This window comes from Miniopterus natalensis, chromosome 9, assembly GCF_054644295.1.
Source record: "Miniopterus natalensis isolate mMinNat1 chromosome 9, mMinNat1.hap1, whole genome shotgun sequence".
Classification (NCBI taxonomy): domain Eukaryota; kingdom Metazoa; phylum Chordata; class Mammalia; order Chiroptera; family Miniopteridae; genus Miniopterus; species Miniopterus natalensis.
Window position 1 is genome coordinate 66350412 of NC_142089.1, and position 16750 is coordinate 66367161.

The 16750-nt window shown below is 39.8% G+C and overlaps 1 protein-coding gene across 1 annotated transcript in view; it reads left to right on the plus strand.

The window, feature by feature from the left end:
• Window positions 1-16750, plus strand: part of ATXN1 (ataxin 1) — a 365190-nt gene that overhangs the window by 135457 nt on the left and 212983 nt on the right. Inside the window, exon 4 of the mRNA XM_016205295.2 lies at window positions 4456-4582. The gene's annotated coding sequence lies outside the window, so the exon portion shown is untranslated. The remainder of the gene's footprint in view (window positions 1-4455; window positions 4583-16750) is intronic.

Below are 16750 nucleotides of genomic sequence, written 5' to 3' on the forward strand. Positions count from 1 at the left end.
GGGCAGGAGGCTGCCTGATGTGCTGGTGTGTGGAGCCTGAGTCTTGGTCTCGATTTCCATTAAATGAGTGTGTGGAATCAATACCCAACTGGCTGTTTGTCACGAGAACACCCAGAGGCCCCTGTGTAGCTGGTATTTTTCAGACTGATTCTCAGACAGGAAAATGTGCAGCATGTCTATTTTCTGAAATGGTTTCAACATCTTTTATGTAATGCTGATGCATCTGGAAGTGAAAATGCTAAGAGTTTCATTTCACTAAGAATGGAAATACTTTTTTTTGCTTTAACCTTTAACTTTAGATCATAATTAGTGGCAGTTAAGAGTGGCATTTTCACCTTAGCCTTAGAAGCATCAAAGTGTAAGGATTCATCGGCACATCGAGCCAGTATTTACTGAGGATGTTTTATGTGCAAAGAATGGTGTAGGTGGCTATGAAAAATGCAGAGACCTGGTCAGTGACTCTTAGGAGCTCGCAGTCTAGAGAGGGAAACAGATCATTACATAGCAGGACAAAGAATATATGTGGGAGCATGTCACAGAGGAAATGACATCTGAGCTGAGTCTTAAAGGAAGAGTAACACTTGAATGAGCAAGAAGAACATTCCAGGTTGAGGGATCAGCATAAATAGAGGAATTTTGCCTTATATTTGTAAGATTTCACTAGATTTTTTTGACACAAACACAAGCATCATGATAATGAGATTATTAGTTAATTCTGATAAAATTATCTAAATAAAAAGACCTTTTTTTGGCTAAATTTGTCCTACCTTTCCATTTTAATTATATTGCAGAGAATATTTGCAATAAACTGCTCAATGGTTGTGGTGAATGAATAAAATTACAATTCAGTTTACAAGGAATATACTGTTCTAGTAAAACAGAAGTTAAGAATTTAGCATTTTTATATTTCCCCTCTGTAGCTCTAATACTTCTTAGAAAATGGTTAAGCTCCAGTTAGAAATCTGACTTGATTGGGGTTTATCTCTTATCAGAGAGGTAAAGATGAATTGAAAATAGAAATCTCAAAATGCAATAATGACAGTACCTTATATTTTGGTAACACATAGTATATGAAATACTTTTGTAGTCATTATTAAAATTCAGCCATTATGTAAAAAAGGGCAATCTAGGACCGAATGATGAAGTTTGCTTTGTAGAGTAAATTACTACCAGTTCATTCCACTCAACTGTGCACTGGTAGCACTTGTAAACAATTCATTCTTACATTATCCCCACCCCATCCCCCAAAAATACTGTTGCAGAATTGTCTCGCCTCTATCTCCCTCTGCATAAATTCATTTCATTAAATTTTAACAAATTTAAATCAGAACAGCACCACCTAATAGAGGACATGTGAAATGTGTTTGCTATTAATTCAAATACTTTATGGCATATTAATTAGACAAATACATAATATTTACAAAGTTATATTCTCTGTCCAATAATTAAAAAGATGAATATGTATCTCTGTTGTTTTTTTAGCAAAAGAAATAATTTACAGTAAGCATTTCTCATAATTTAAGCTAAATGTGTATGCCATTTGAATGATAATATTTGGTGTTCCTATGATTTAGATTTTGTAGATAATTTTTGAACAGAAATACATCTTCTCTATTGATGCTGTGTGCCTCTACACATATACTGAAGGTTACTGGGAAAATGACCTGTCCTTCAGCTGAAGTAATAAGACTTTATCCTTGGTTTGCTGAGTGCCTCTTTGGCCATTTTTATGGCTTTACAGAGATGCTAATGCTAATTAATGTTTTAATGGGGGAAAAATATTGTCAAATAAAACTGTTAAATTTGAAGCATGAATTATAAATTCAACATGGTTGTCCTAAAGATAATGTTGACAGTGATGATTATACAATTACTATTTATAGGTGCCTTCAGTATGCTGGGCTCTGTGCTAAACAATTTACTTATATATTATTTAATTTTCCCAACTACTCTGTGAGGTAGGTGTTGTCCCCAGTTTACAAATGAATTTATAACCGTTATGCCTCATAACATTTAATAATAATTAAAATATACTATATTAATATATTTTAAATAGTCAACTATGCAGCTTTGTACATATGAAATATATATGTATGACAGATACATCTATATATATGTACATATGTGAATTATTTTTTTGTTCATTCAACAAATATTTATTTCTAGGCTGCTATGCAAAACTCTGGAGACAGTTTAATGAGGCAATACCCCTCCCTTGCTTTTAAGGGACTTCCAGTGCATTGGGAGAGAGAGACTTGCTTAAAACACAAGTACAAGAAAATATGATAATTGCTTTTATAGGTATAAGTACAGAGAGTTGTAGAAAAATGGGAAAAGAGGACATCAGCTTCCTAGAAGGTATTGGAGGGGTCTTCACAGGGGAGCAGCCCTCACTCTGAGACTTGGAGAATGAACTTTAGTTTGAACAGATGCTGTCAGAGGGAATGGAATAGACCAGGGTGTGGAGATGAGTGGGAGCAACGCAGGATTGGTCAGGGAGCCACAGTGATTCAGAGGTGCTGAGGGTCAAGGGCAGCTGGACAAGCAACATAGCTGCCTGAGGTCAGGTCACAGGAGCCTTGCGTGCTGTTCGAAGGAACACAGACCTTGTGGTTTGTTTTGAGAAGCCATCAGCAGATTAATTTAACAAACACTAATTATGATAAGGGTTGTTCTTCCCTCCCTCCCTCCTTCCATGTCTCCCTCCCTCCCTCATTTATTCAGCAGGTTTTTGTTGAGTGCCTATAATGTGCCAGGCATTTGTGTTGAATGTTGAGGATAGAAGGGTAGACAAGCTCGCACACATTCTGTCTTCCGCCTTCCTAGAGCTTACTAATTAGTGGGGGAAGCAAGCATCAATCAGTGTGTCTAACAAAAAACTGTTAAAACCTCAAAGGTGACCGGTATAGCTCAGGAAAATGATTCTATAAAAGCTTCTAGGAGGAGATAGTGACCTGAACAAGGAGTCTGGGAAACGCTCCCCTGAGGGAACAGGGCAGAGCTGGGAGCTGAACGAGAAAATAGCACACGACCGTTTGATGATGAAGGTGGGTGATTTGGGAAGACGTGTTAGCAGTGAGGCCCAGGAGAACAGGTGCTTTCAGGGACTTAAAGCAAGGCAGGAAAGCCAGAGTGCAGGCTGGAAAAGTGTGAGGGCTGGACCATGCTGAGCCTGGGGGCCGGGCTCAAAATCTAAGCTCAGTGGAAAACTGTGCTAAGCACAGGGTGTGGCATGTGCAAAGGCACAGAGGCATAATCAGAACAGTGTACATCATACCTACTTATGTACAGGTGTACAACAGGGAAATCAATATGTGACCCATTAATAACTTCGTTGGTTTCCTGATATGCTCATATCTATTTTGTGTTGCAGTGATTCAAAGACCTATGCATAATATGTAGAATTTGTAAATAGGTAAATAAGTATTTTTTACACCACAGATATATTATAATGTATAGAAATTCATCTCTTTATTTTTGTATCTTAAATTAGGGATTTACATATGGCTGTTGATTTTATTATCTGCCTTCTTCCTAATAAAAATTGGCCATTTAGGTAGGACTTGGATTTTGGGTTTTTCCTTATTGTGTTGGCACCCAGATTTGGGATTAGTTGGCATTTTAAATTTACTAAAATAACCATAAATTTATCCTTCAGTGTGATATGAGCGTGTTGATTTTCTTTTGGCGTGGGAATTAAAATAAAAGGGAAAGTCACATCCAAAAAGAGCAATGCTAAGACTTAGGTGACATATCAACTCTGGGGAAAATAAGAGAATGTTGATCTTTTTTTATAGTAAGTACAGTAGTGTTGATAGCAAAATCAATTTTGGAGTGATGGTATAGTACTGGAATTATGAGCTGGCCTCTGAGCAATATTGGCTTAAATACTGGCTTTGACATCTACTAGCTGTCTGACTCTGTTTTTGATCAATAATGGTGTGATGGAGTGGGGAAATGTGTGTAAAGTGTTAGCACAGTGCCAAGAACAAAGTCAGTGTTCGATAAATGTTAGTGATAACCTCGAATATCAATGATACCACTCTTTACCTGAATCGTCAGCGGAGAGGCACGTAAGGTTTTGAAAGTGAAAGTCAGGCTGTTACAGTAAATACATATACTGAATTTGCTTAACTTTGTGGCTAGAAGGATTCTTAGCATCAAATTCAGTGATGTTCCTGAAATTTTCTGGAGAAGAGCTATTTTTTATTTCTCTCAAGTTTAGGAACCATTAGGCAGGAAAGGAGGGGAAAGAACAGGCTCATTTTGATGGCCACGTCCCTAAGGTCAGAAGGTGGGATGGGAAGCCACCCCTGGCTGGAACCTTCTCACCCCTAGAGATGTATGGGGGGAGGGGTATGCAAATGTGTTTCTTTTTTCTCTGACTTCAGTTAATGTGAATGAAGCCCTCAGCAAGCTGCCTCACTCAGTGGGAATATTATTTTATACTTACAGGTCTAGGCATTTTACATTGAGTTTCTACTGCCACCCTTTCTACTCAAGCAAAATCCGTGTGAAAAGACCTGCTGGGAGAGAGCCGACTGCTTATGTTTCTCCATTGTGATGAAAGCACATGGTACAGGTAAATATTTCCAAAATCTTTAACCAAAAATAACGATCATTTAACTGTAAAGTGTTCCCCAAGATAGTGGTGGGGATGTATACATATCTATTCTCCTACACACACACACACAAACATAAACATGCATCTGTAGGTTCACAGGTACTTCGCCTATTTATTTTTTGTCTCTCTTATAAAAATGGGACCCTTGCTTTCTTATGGGAAAGAAAATAATACCTATTTATGTTGAGATCACTAATTAAGGTGGATGACAAGCCATTGATAAGAAAGGGATAATTCTGCCCTTGCCCGTTTGGCTCAATGGTTAGAGTGTCAGCCCGCAGACTGAAGGGTCCTGGGTTTGATTCCAGCCAAGGGTTCGTACCTCAGTTACAAACTCCATCCCCTTCCCCAGTCGGGACCTGTGTAGGAGGCAACCAATCAGATGGTAACAGGGAACAATATAATATATTCTATCACCTTTCATCTAACATTTTTTTCCTGTTAAGGTAATAATGGACAGCTTTTCGTAGCAACAGATATTTATCTGCAACATTATTTTTAATGATTGTTTAGTGTACCATTGAATCCATATCCTAAAATACATTTAATTGATCCCTTTTAGCTGGTCATTTAATTTGATTCTAATTTGTTTTTATTTTATGCTACCAAGAAAGTTCTTATAACTTTATGTTATTTGCCAGTATTCATGGTCCTTAGGATACTTTCTTAGCAGTAAATGCTGAATTTAAGAGTTTTCAAGTTTTAAGATTTTTGCTACTTGGTGCCAAATTACTTTGCAGTAAAGTCATACCAGTTTATATTTCCAGGGGCAGTGTATGAGAGTACCTACTTCATACAATTTTACCAGTGCTGAGAATTTTGAAAACAAAAATGTCTTTGCCAATTGAGTATGAGAAATAACATCTACGTGTTTGTTATGTGTGTGTTTTTTTGAGGAGGGGGGCATTTATTTATAAATCATACTGTTTTTAAGAACCTTCCTGCTATACATTGTGTTGTGCATGAGACTTACCAGTTTTTGACATTTGAGAAATACTAAATCAAGAAGGTATGGAAGGGTCCTAGGGAATTTAAGCTTTTCCCCTTTTATGGCCAATATTTTCAGACAACTATGAGATCACTGGATAGGAATACTTTTTCACTGGAAAACATTGTTTTTCTTTCTTTAATAAGAATGAAAAGGTATTTAATAAACAGTCTTAATTAAACATGGATCTGAAGTTGTACTGCTCATCAGTTAAAAAAAAAAAAAGAAAAAAATAATGTATATATGGGTGTGTATATACATGTATTTACACAAATACATATGTGTGTGTATATATCTATGTGTGTGTATACACACACATACCTGTCCAGAATTGGGAGCATGATTAGATATAATTATGGCAGCACCATATTAAACAGTAGGAAGGTGGCAGGCTCCAGACTGCCTGGCCTCAAATTCCAGCCCTGCTATTTTCTTGAGGTGTAATATCAGGCAAGCTAACCTTCCATCTCGATGTCTAAGTTTATAAAATTTAGATAATAATAGAACCCATTTCATAGGGTGTGGTTGCAAGGAAATAAATATGAAATGTTGAAAATCATTATAAATCCTACTTGAAAGAATATCTAATGATAAGAGAAAATGGTCATGACAGAAGCAAAAAGAAGCAAAGCATGACCCCGACTGGAGTATAATCCCAATTAAAAACATTTTTTCCTTTCTCCTTCCTTATTTTCACCCTCCTCTGGTATCCAAAAAAAGTTTAGTGTATTTCTGAATGCCTTTAATTTGGATTAATGGAGTAACCCTAGTCCTGGAGAAACAGCTGGACTAAAGGCTGCAAGTCAGACACCGACTTGTCACAGAGGTGCCTTGTCACCTGGCCAGGGGGCCCGGGGAGCAGACCCTGATCACCTCCGGCTGCCTTGCTCCTGGCGCTGCTGGTGCCCGGGCTGAGGCACGCGCCTGGCCTCTGAGCTGCCGGACGAGGCTCTTCCCTTTCCCCGGCACTGCATGAGCTTCCTTTCACTAAACATGGGAAAGAAGACAGGATGAGAGGCCCCCAGCTCTTAGGAAACATGCTTTATCCTACATGAACACAAGGGGAAAAGCAGTGGGGTTGTAAGTCCCTCGACCTTTAGCTGCATCATAAGGTCGAAAAGTGGAAGGAAAAAGTGTCAAAGAATTATTTGGAGTGAAGGAGACAAACACGAGACGGCTTGTCTGGCTTCGGCTAATGCCGTTCACTGGACACTCTGCAACTCTTGTGTATATAGATGCTGCATTCGTCTTGGCCCCTATTTTAGTTTGAACAGCTCTGTATTTTTCAATAAAAGGAACATCTGAATTCCTTATTAAGACAGTTTAGCTTAAGAATTCTTCTTTAATGGGTCATAAATATTCTCAATGATTACGAGTATGAATAAGAAAATAAAACTTGTATTTATCCACATACCTATGCTGTTTCAACAAAATTAATAGTTTCCTAAAGGGAGGGACAACAACGAATGTGTCAGCAATGAATGTATGGGACAGGAAAAGAATTCATAATGTCCTGCCCAACTCCAGGGAGGCACCTTCACTTTGTGAGTGTAGATAGAGAATGGTAATCACTGCCCTATGGAACATTTGGTGTTTCGAAAGCACTTAGGTTCCTCCTCAACTACAGAATCGGTAGGGATTCAAACAGAGCCGCTGGCGGGTGTGCAGAAATGCAGACGTGTTGATTAGCAAGGACTGGCCAGAATGAGTTTCTCTACGGAGGCTGAAGAGTGGGGATATTTCAGCATATTTGTGCTGTGGCCTTGCACCTGTGGTCCAGCAGTTTTTGGTGGTCTCCATAACCAAACAGTTTTTTTTGCAATCATGTAGGAAACCTCTCTGCAAGATCAGGCCAAATCAATGTTGAAAACTCAATTCATGAGTCCCATAGGGCCTTCAGGGTGCCTTAGGACTTTGCCAGTCCAGTGTGAAAGCACAGATTTGAATTGTAAGAAACTGAGACGATGTCTTTAAATTCTAATCTCATTCAGGCATTCATCGCTCATTTATTAACTTGGTAAATATCTCCATTGAGGGTTACTTATGTACTGGTACAGTTATAAGCAACAGAGACATACAATGGGACAAGACAGACGTGAGGCCTGTCCTGATGGAGCTTGCATTTCTAAGGGCGAGAGAATTGACAGCAGCGTTGCCTGGTTTGGGTGGACATGGGAGCTGAACTGGACCATACTAAAAGGAGGCGAGAGTGCCTCTGAAATGAGAAACTGGAGATACCAATGGAAAAAGACCTGTTGACCTGGAAGGCATACGGCAGAAAAAGCCAGAGACTAGCCAGGGCCTGGCAGTGAGGTGGTGACTATTGACAGTGGAACCATGTAGGGAAATAAAGAAGGTGAGCAGAGAAGACAACTATAAAATGTCTTGAATGCACCATTGGCAGGGCCAGTAAAAATCATGCAACTGTTGTTCTCTCAGTTTAGGTCATCTAAGTTATATATGCTACTGACAGTCCACATTTTAAGAAATTGTGATATGAATATGTTTTACTCTATGACTGTATAAACGTTAGAAGAGGGGATGGCTTATGACATTTGGTGCTACTTTCTTTTTCAGTCACCACCCGCAGGAAGGATTGGGGTGGCGACTCCACCAGAACACGTTCATTCTATTCCAGCTTTGACTTACTATATCCCGTTTCTTACCTTATCCACTGTTCTTGTTAGAGAGTGAGGTTAATTATGTAATTAATTCTGCCTTCTGTGTACAGGCATAGGTAACATTGTTTAGTTAACTTTAAACAGATTTAAATTCCAGATCAAAATAATCTGTCCGGTTGTCACATCTTGGCCTCTTTAGTATTTGGTGCCCTTTCACTCAGCTTGTTTGTGGGATTGTGGTTCTTTTTACCATCCTGCATCCATTTGGGTGCTTTTAGGGGTCTTGTAAATAATAAAATCCACTCAGATTTCTTTTATCTCCTTTGGCCTTCAACATGGGTTTGGTAAAGGCCACATTTTTGTCTTTGGATTTACTCTCATTTCCTTTTCCTCTATTTTGTCCCTCCCTACTCAGTGCTCTCTTCTGGGCCTCAAACTCTGCTACATGCTTCACCCAAATGCTTTCCCCACCCGACCCCACCCGCTCTGCATTCTGGGATGTACAATGCACATTTCCATGGTGAAGAAAACCCTATTGATACTCATTAAGCATTTAAGAGATCTCCTCAAACATTATCTTTCAGCACAAATATGTTCTTCCTTTTTCCACTCCAGTACCTTCAACGTGAATGTAGCCTCTATAATTCATAGCCAGTTTGGGGAAAGGTATTATTTTCAGACACTTAATGGTGTTTTCCAAGGCAGAATGAAAAAGGCAGAGACAAAGACTCAAAAGTGCGTAGCGTTTTAGATGCAGGCATAGCTTTTCAAATCTATTCTGATGTATATTTGCTTCTAAAGTAACTTACCAGACTTCTATGTAAAGCATTTTATTTTTTTTGAAAGTCTGGTAAATAATGTGATTTACCCTGTCAGTGTGCAAACATTAATATACTTATTTTACCTTTCCTGAAATAAAGTATAATACTTTGTCCTCTGAACGAGTAACACATTAGAAGATAGTTGATACCAAAGCCTGCCATTGTGTCTTTCATTCTGACCCTCCAGCAGAATACTGCAGATTCCCTCCCCTCTGACACACGAAGGCTGCTCTGGGTGTTGGTGATCTGTACTCTTCAAAGTATGAGCAGTCACTAGAAGTGGAAATATCCAAGTGTGTCAGTATTGTGCGGTACTTGTGGAATTACTGTCCTTTTTTCTCTTAGAGTTGATCAAATGAGATGGAGCACTTAAATATGTTTTCTAAATTCTAGAATGTTAGATATAATAGTTTTTGATATTATACCAATTAGAGGTAGAAGGAAACATGAAGATCACTTAGTTTCTCTCCTCCACCCCGACTCAAGACTCCCTCAGTATCATTAGTGCCTTTCCTTTCACTGGTGTTCAAATAGTGGACCATTGGTTGTTCATTCATCACTGAAAGAACCATTATTATTATAAGATCTAGAAATAATATACAGAACTTCTTGGGAGTAATATAGTTTTTTACTTGAGTTTGAGAAACAACAGACTCGTGCCTCCATATGCCAAGAGGATCATCTCTCTAGACTAAATGAGAAATCTATCATTGACATTTAAGTTTTCACTAAATGTTTTACTAAAATTTGGGAAGGTAGTTTCTATGACTTGGCAGTTATATCTGTCCCTCCTGTTTTTCTTCAGAAATATTCTTTCTTCTCTATACCTTTTTTTTTTTTTTTTTTTTAAACTTTATAGTGAGGACAACAGGTCCCTGTGAGGATTATGCACACATAACCCTTTAGAACATTGCCTGGCCTGGCGCATAGTTCATGCTGATTAAGTACTTGCTGCCACTAGATCCATAGCCACGACATCTGTTTTTTTTTCTGGTAGAGATTTTCTTGAGTATCTAAAACAAAATAATATAACCAAACAAAGCAAGAAACTTAGTGCTGATATTGTATGCATTAGAAACTGAGGCTGTGTTAGCCCCCCGCCCCCAACAGAGTGATCCCCTGAGTGGTCCGTGGCTGAACCCAAGTTCAAGTGGAACGCCCTTGGCCTGGGGATCAGGAGGGCTTTGAGCAATCCTCTGTGCCTCCGAGTTTTGTATCTATAACATGAGTAAGTTACTTTCTGGGGCTTCTTTTACTTCTAAAAATGATCATCCTCTTACATCCTTGATGTTCTAAGCCTTTGAAATCCCCTTAGGACAGAACCTGTGAAAGTCCCAGTCACTGTCTGTGTGGCCTGTGCAGTGGCGTATATGCATAGAGTGGCTTTTGGTTTGTTCCCTCCCTCGTGCTCAGGTGGACCGGCTCCTCCAGTGGTGATGACAAAACAGAATAAAGCGCCTTTCCTGCACAAAGGCAGCCCCGTTCCAGATGCTGAACCCCTTAAGCCGGTGTTCATTTGCCACAGAGGGAGCATCACTTCGCTCGCCGCTGAAATACTGCCGTCTCTGGAGTGAAATTTGGCAGCTGTGTAATAGTCAAGCTGCAGCACTTATATGACAGTTTGGGGAAGGGAGTAAGACAGAAATAGCAGATTCCAAAATAATCTAATTAAAACAGCAGGGAAAGTGGGATCGGGCAACAAGAAGGGAGGATTATCTCTGATGACTTCTGCTGTTCAGGCAGTGTGGACTTCAGCTCCAGAAGCCCCTTGGTGACCATGGTCTGAATCTCCTACACCCCCCCAAGGGGGTGGGGGGCTTGTCTGATATCCCATTGAACTATTTGGTGATTTCTTTCCCCAGGGGTCTAATTATCAGGCTGTGTTGGCACTGAAATAGATCTGTCTTTTTAGAGCCACCCCCTCCTCTTGCCCCCTGCATAGGATAATACCATGGTTCAGTATTTATGACATCAGAATGTGCTATGCTGAGAAATTCTTATGTTAAGGCACTTTTTGAATGGTTCAGGAAGGCTGAGCTGGCAGACCAGAAAAAAATCCTTCTGTTTAATTCAAGAATCTTGGTAAATAAAAATGACCAGGACGGAAGATTTAAGAAATGTACCTAGTAGACAAATGCAGTTGAATAGGAATGTATAATCCTTTAGATTTTTCTGGATGGGAGTAACCATTGTGATAAATATTAGAATAAGAACATGGGAGCCATAGTGGATAAAATTTAAAAATACTGAGCAATGTGTGCAACAATCTTTACAGCAAAGGAAAGGAAAGATTTGCCAACACAAATAATCAGATCATCAGATAATAGGACATCGGATATCTCAAAAGGGAGATTCCAGGGAACAGAGGAAGCAGATGCTGAAAGAAGCCAGGCATTCTGTTAATGGGCACGAACGTGGGATGAATACAAGCCTCTTTGTGCCCATTCACAACCGTGTGTGCGTCTGTGCCGATATCCACAGACACAGTACACATGTGCGTCTGTTGTATACACCCTAACATGGAAAAGACACATCGACATTAATTAGAAACGGTGATACGAAACGGTGAAAGTAACACTCCAGTAAAATTCCTTTTGGCAGCACTTAGTATGTAATTCAAGTGTGTGATGTAACATTGTGTGTGCTGGAGAGAGTCCGCTTACTCCTGGTGTAGAACAATAGGAGGAGTTGACTATGAACAGGTTTATGTGTCAATCAGTGTCTAAAAATACAAGTTCTCTAATGTCAGCGGTTCTTGCAACTCGGCCCTGTAGTTTAGATGTGTCTCCGCTTGCCTGGAATTAAAAATGCTTTGGGTAGAGAGTGTTGCAGAGTGTAGTTTGCGGCAGAAAATGTGCCCTGCTTGTCTGTCTGTCAGTCCTGAGGACTGAGCTATCACAGAAAAGAACAGCTTTGTGTGGAACGTTGGGGGCAGTGCAAGAAAACTGAGTTACGTGAATACAGTTGGAGAGCGTGTCTTTGATGATGCACCGTCTGGTCTTCATTATTTCCGGTGAAGGAATAAAAACTCTGAGATTGGATGTGAAAGCCGGGGTAAGACAGCTGGCTTCTCAGGTTCTTTTTTTACCGTAGCTGTTTGCAGTTTTTCTAGTAAAGCACATAGTCACTATACAGGATGGGACAAAAGTAGGTTTACAGTTGTTCATATGGAGAACAATACAATAATTAATAAGTACATAAGAATAAACTCTGTTTCACATAATCACAACTGGACACCTACTTTTGCCCCACCCTGTATAAAGAGTCTATGTTTGCTACATTAAATCTTCCTAAAAAGTGTGCCCATGAGGTTTGATTTTAGGAATTCGTTTAAAAGATGCAGAGGCAGGTTGTACCTGCTAACTGTGTGATAGTATTTGTCACTAGATATTTTTTTAAAATATATTTTTGTTGATTTAAGAGAGAGAAAGAGAGAGAGAAACATCAATAAAAGAGAGATGTCAGTCAGGTTCCTCCTGTTGAATGTACAGCCTAGGCGTGTGCCTTGACGGGGAATCGAACCAGTGACCTTTTGGTGCATGGGATGACACTCAACCAACTGATTCACAGGGGCCAGAGCTGTCTCTAGATATTTTATATGCCTACTTATTTTTATAGAGTGAGCAGTGGAGTAAAAGGGGGTACAGAATACTGTTTCTCTTAAGAAGGTCTTTCCTGCCTACTTGTAACCCTACGCCTTTTCTCCAGGTAGAGTTTACTGTAGTCATGCTTAAGGCATCACTGTATTCTCAAAATGCTTTCATCAGGGACTTGTAGACAAACAGGAGTGTTTATTAACTAGGCTGTAAACCACATGAAAAAAAAGTTTTTTAATTCACTAAACGTTTTAGTAATGATACTTAGTAAAAATGTTGTAGCTGTAGCACCTAAGACAGTGCCCTAAACATAATTTGTTGAATGAAAGAATCAATCGGCGAATCAATAAATCAGTAAGACACCTACTGTATGCCTATCATTGTCTTAGATATGAGGGACAATTCTAAGAAGTTTAAGACCTAGTCATATCTGCTCTGAAGTGGTATAAAATCTAGCTAAGGATTAGAACAACTTGAATAATGAAATACTGGATTATAACACAAAGAATAAAATAAATATCAATGAGTCCATAGTATATAAATAAATAACTGAATAAATGAGGCAAAGGAGACAACTTCCTTACAGAGGAATTTTAATTAATTAATAAACCTGAGAGGAATAGAAAAGCATCATTAGCACCCATAGTAATAAGTGCCACAGGACATTCCCACTGATGGATGCTAGAATTAGTGGGAAAAAACTTAAGCAGGAACAGGGTACTTGGAGAGTTTCAAATTATCTCCCTCTCAAATATTTTGTAATTACAAAGAGAAACATATAGCTCTAACTGGAGGATCCTGGTGGCCACCACCTTAACTAAGTGATCATAGCATCACCAGTAATACATACTGACATGTGCCCCTTCATATGAAGCGCCGAGAAGGGCACACCACTTCTGTGATATCCTTCCCAACAATGTGTAATCTCACTCTCATCAAGAGAAGATACCAGACAAACCCAAATTAAGGACATTCTAGAAAACAGCTGACCAGTACTCTTCAAAAGTGTCAGATCCTTAAAGATAAGAAAGGACTGAGGACCTGCCACAGATCAGAGGATACTACGGAGATAGAGCAGCCACATGCAACATGAAATCCTGAGACTGGATCCTGAAGCAGAAAAGGGACATTAGTGGGAAACCTGTTGAAATCCTAATAAATCCTATAGTTCAGTTAGTATTGACCAAGGTTAATCTTCTAGTTCTGATCGTTCTTTGGTTATGTAAGATGTTAACGTGAGGGGAAGCTGGGTGAAGGGTGCAAGGAAACTCAGTACTATTTTTGAAACTCTCTGTAAATCTAAAATTATCTTTATGAAAATCCAGTTGGAGGTGCAATACCAATCCACAAGAAGCAATAACAGAGCAATATGTGGCAGTGTACAGCGAAGAATTTGCGATGGTGGTGGTGGTGGGGGGCTACTCTGGGCTGAGTGGGCATTGAGGGGAGTGAGAGATGGCTGGTGAGTGGAGTGGTCAGGAAAAGCTCCGCAGGAGAAAGAAAACCTGGCCTGTATCTTGAATGGAGGTGGTGAGATGATGGGTGGGGCAGTTGGGGGCTTGCTGTAGGTGCAGAGAGAGCAGGGACAAAGGTCCCAGGAAGAGATGCAGATGGCCCATGTGGGATGTGTTAGGCTGGCGGAGTGATGTGAGCGTTTTTGCGGAGATGTGTATGAAGGAAAGTTGGACATTTGTTAGGAAGACAGAGCGAGAGGATCATTTAGACCAGGCAGGGGAGTTTGAAGGTAATGTGATGAGTGATACAGAGTTACAAGTTCTTGTTCAAAGAAGTGACTCAGTGACATGGTACATATGGGAAATTGGAGACAGGTATCCAGGGTGGCTGGAGTTGGGAGAGATGGAGTTAGAAATAAGTAATGAGAGCCGTTTATTTGGGGCCTGGGGTGGAATGGGTGCGGAGTTGGAGAAAGCAGCAGCAGCAGCCCCAAAAGCTTTCGAAGAGGTAGAATCACAGCACTTAGTGATTGATGGATGCGGGCCATGAAGAGGGAGGAGTCGAAGAGGAATCCTGGGTCAAGCTTACAAGAGGTGATGCTGGCGCTCACAATTGAAACAATTCATCCGGCAGATGTGAGTGCCTACATTGAAGAATTACGTATTCTAGGTGAGAGAGAATGAAAAAGGGTCTAAACACAGTTCCTGCCTACAGTGAAGCATGGAGGGTGAAGGCCCAAGGCGTGAGCTGGACTGCACAATGACTTTATAGATGACCAGGTCAGACCCTCCTAAGGGGTATCTGTCCTTCAAATAAAAAGAAGGGAGGGAGTTGCTCTTTTCCTAATAGCAGCGACGAGCAGTATTAGAGTATTTTTCAAGTTGGCATTGTCTCTGCTTGATAAAAATGTCAAGCCTACTGTTTGGACTCCGCTCACCAAAGAAACCTATTAAATCACCATTCTACTTAGGAAAAGCCCGCACAGACTCCTTTAACTCTGTCAAGCTAGAGGTCCCTGGGTCCCAAAGGTCTCAAACATGAAAATTTAAATGCCATAAAAGCACAATGAACTTTATAGAAAAAGAAATTGAAAAATAAGTGTGCATGCTTGAGTTTCAGGCTCCTAATCTCCAGGTCTGTTTGACTTCTTTTATATAATGTCGCCTGTTGAGCAGACCCTTAATTAATGCCCTTCCGCACAGGCTCAGCCATGTTATTATTCTCTGCTCTTGGGCTTGGCCTTCACTCTGTGCTATTTAGAAAATATTTTCTTTAGCCTTCATTCCCTTGTTTCCATCAGTTATTTCACTGATTTCCACAGATAGGTCAGAGATGGCATTTTATCTGTATAGCAGGCTGGAAGCTCCTCATCAGCAATTGTGGCCATAGAGCTGGAGTTCATCTTGGGGCTTGGGTAACATTGGGGTAGGGGCCAAAGAGTGGGTGAATTCACCTTGTACTCACTCGGACGTACACACTTGATTATTGCCGGCAGTAATCCAATTTACATATTAAAGGTCTTTGAAGGCCTTTAAAGACTTCCATTTCTCTGTCGTTATTTTAAATTATGATTCTTAACAGTTGAGTCCTTACCCCTTCTTTCCTTTTTAAGTGAGTTAAAATTGGTATATAACATATCAGTTTCAGGTATACTTCATTGTAGTTGGGCATCTGTACACACTACAAAGGGATCGCCACCAAAAGTCTAGTCACTGTCCTTCACCGTACAATGGGCTCCCTTGACCCATTTTGCAACCTTCAACCCCATTTTCCTCTAGTTACCACCAGTCTGTTCTCTGTATCTATGGGTTTGTTTTTATTTCGTTTGTACATTTCATTTTTAGATTCCATACGCGAGTGAAATCATACGGTATTTGTCTTTCTTCACCTGACTGACTTCCCTTAGCATGATACCTTTGAGGTCCATCCATGTCGCAAACTGCAAGATTTCATTCTTTCTTTACGGCTGAATAGTATTCCATTGTATAGATGCCCTTTGTCTTCTTTAACCACTCATGCATGTTGTTTTCATATCTCAGCTATTGTAAATAATGCTGCAATGAGTATAGGGGCACATATGTCTTTTCAAATCACTCTTTTCATGTTCTTCGGATAAATACCCCAAATTGGAGTAGCTGGATTATATGGTACTTCTCAATTATTTGAAGAATTTCCAAAGTTCCTGTAGCAATTTACATTCCCACCAATAGTAGGGTTCCCTTTCCTCCACATACCCTCCAACACTCATTTCTTGTCTTTTTGATAATAGTCAGTCTCACGGGTATAAGGTGGTGATGTTTCATTGTGGTTTTGATTAGCATTTCCCTAATAATCAGTGATGAATATTTTTTCATGTGTCTATTGGCCATCTGTATGTTTTCTTTGAAAGAATGGCTATTCAATTCCTCTGCTCATTTTTTAATTGGGTTTGTTTATCTTACTGCTTCTTTGATATCAACCAATGATTAGGCTAAATAAATATTTTATTGACAATAGGCAACTGAAGAGAAAGTTGGTTAAATATAAATGGAAGTTGTTTGATATTCTTAAGCCCTAGCCAGTTTTGCTCAGTGGTTAGAGCGTCGGCCCACAGACTGAAGGGTCCAGGGTTCAATTCCGGCCAAGGGCACATACCTCGGTTGTAG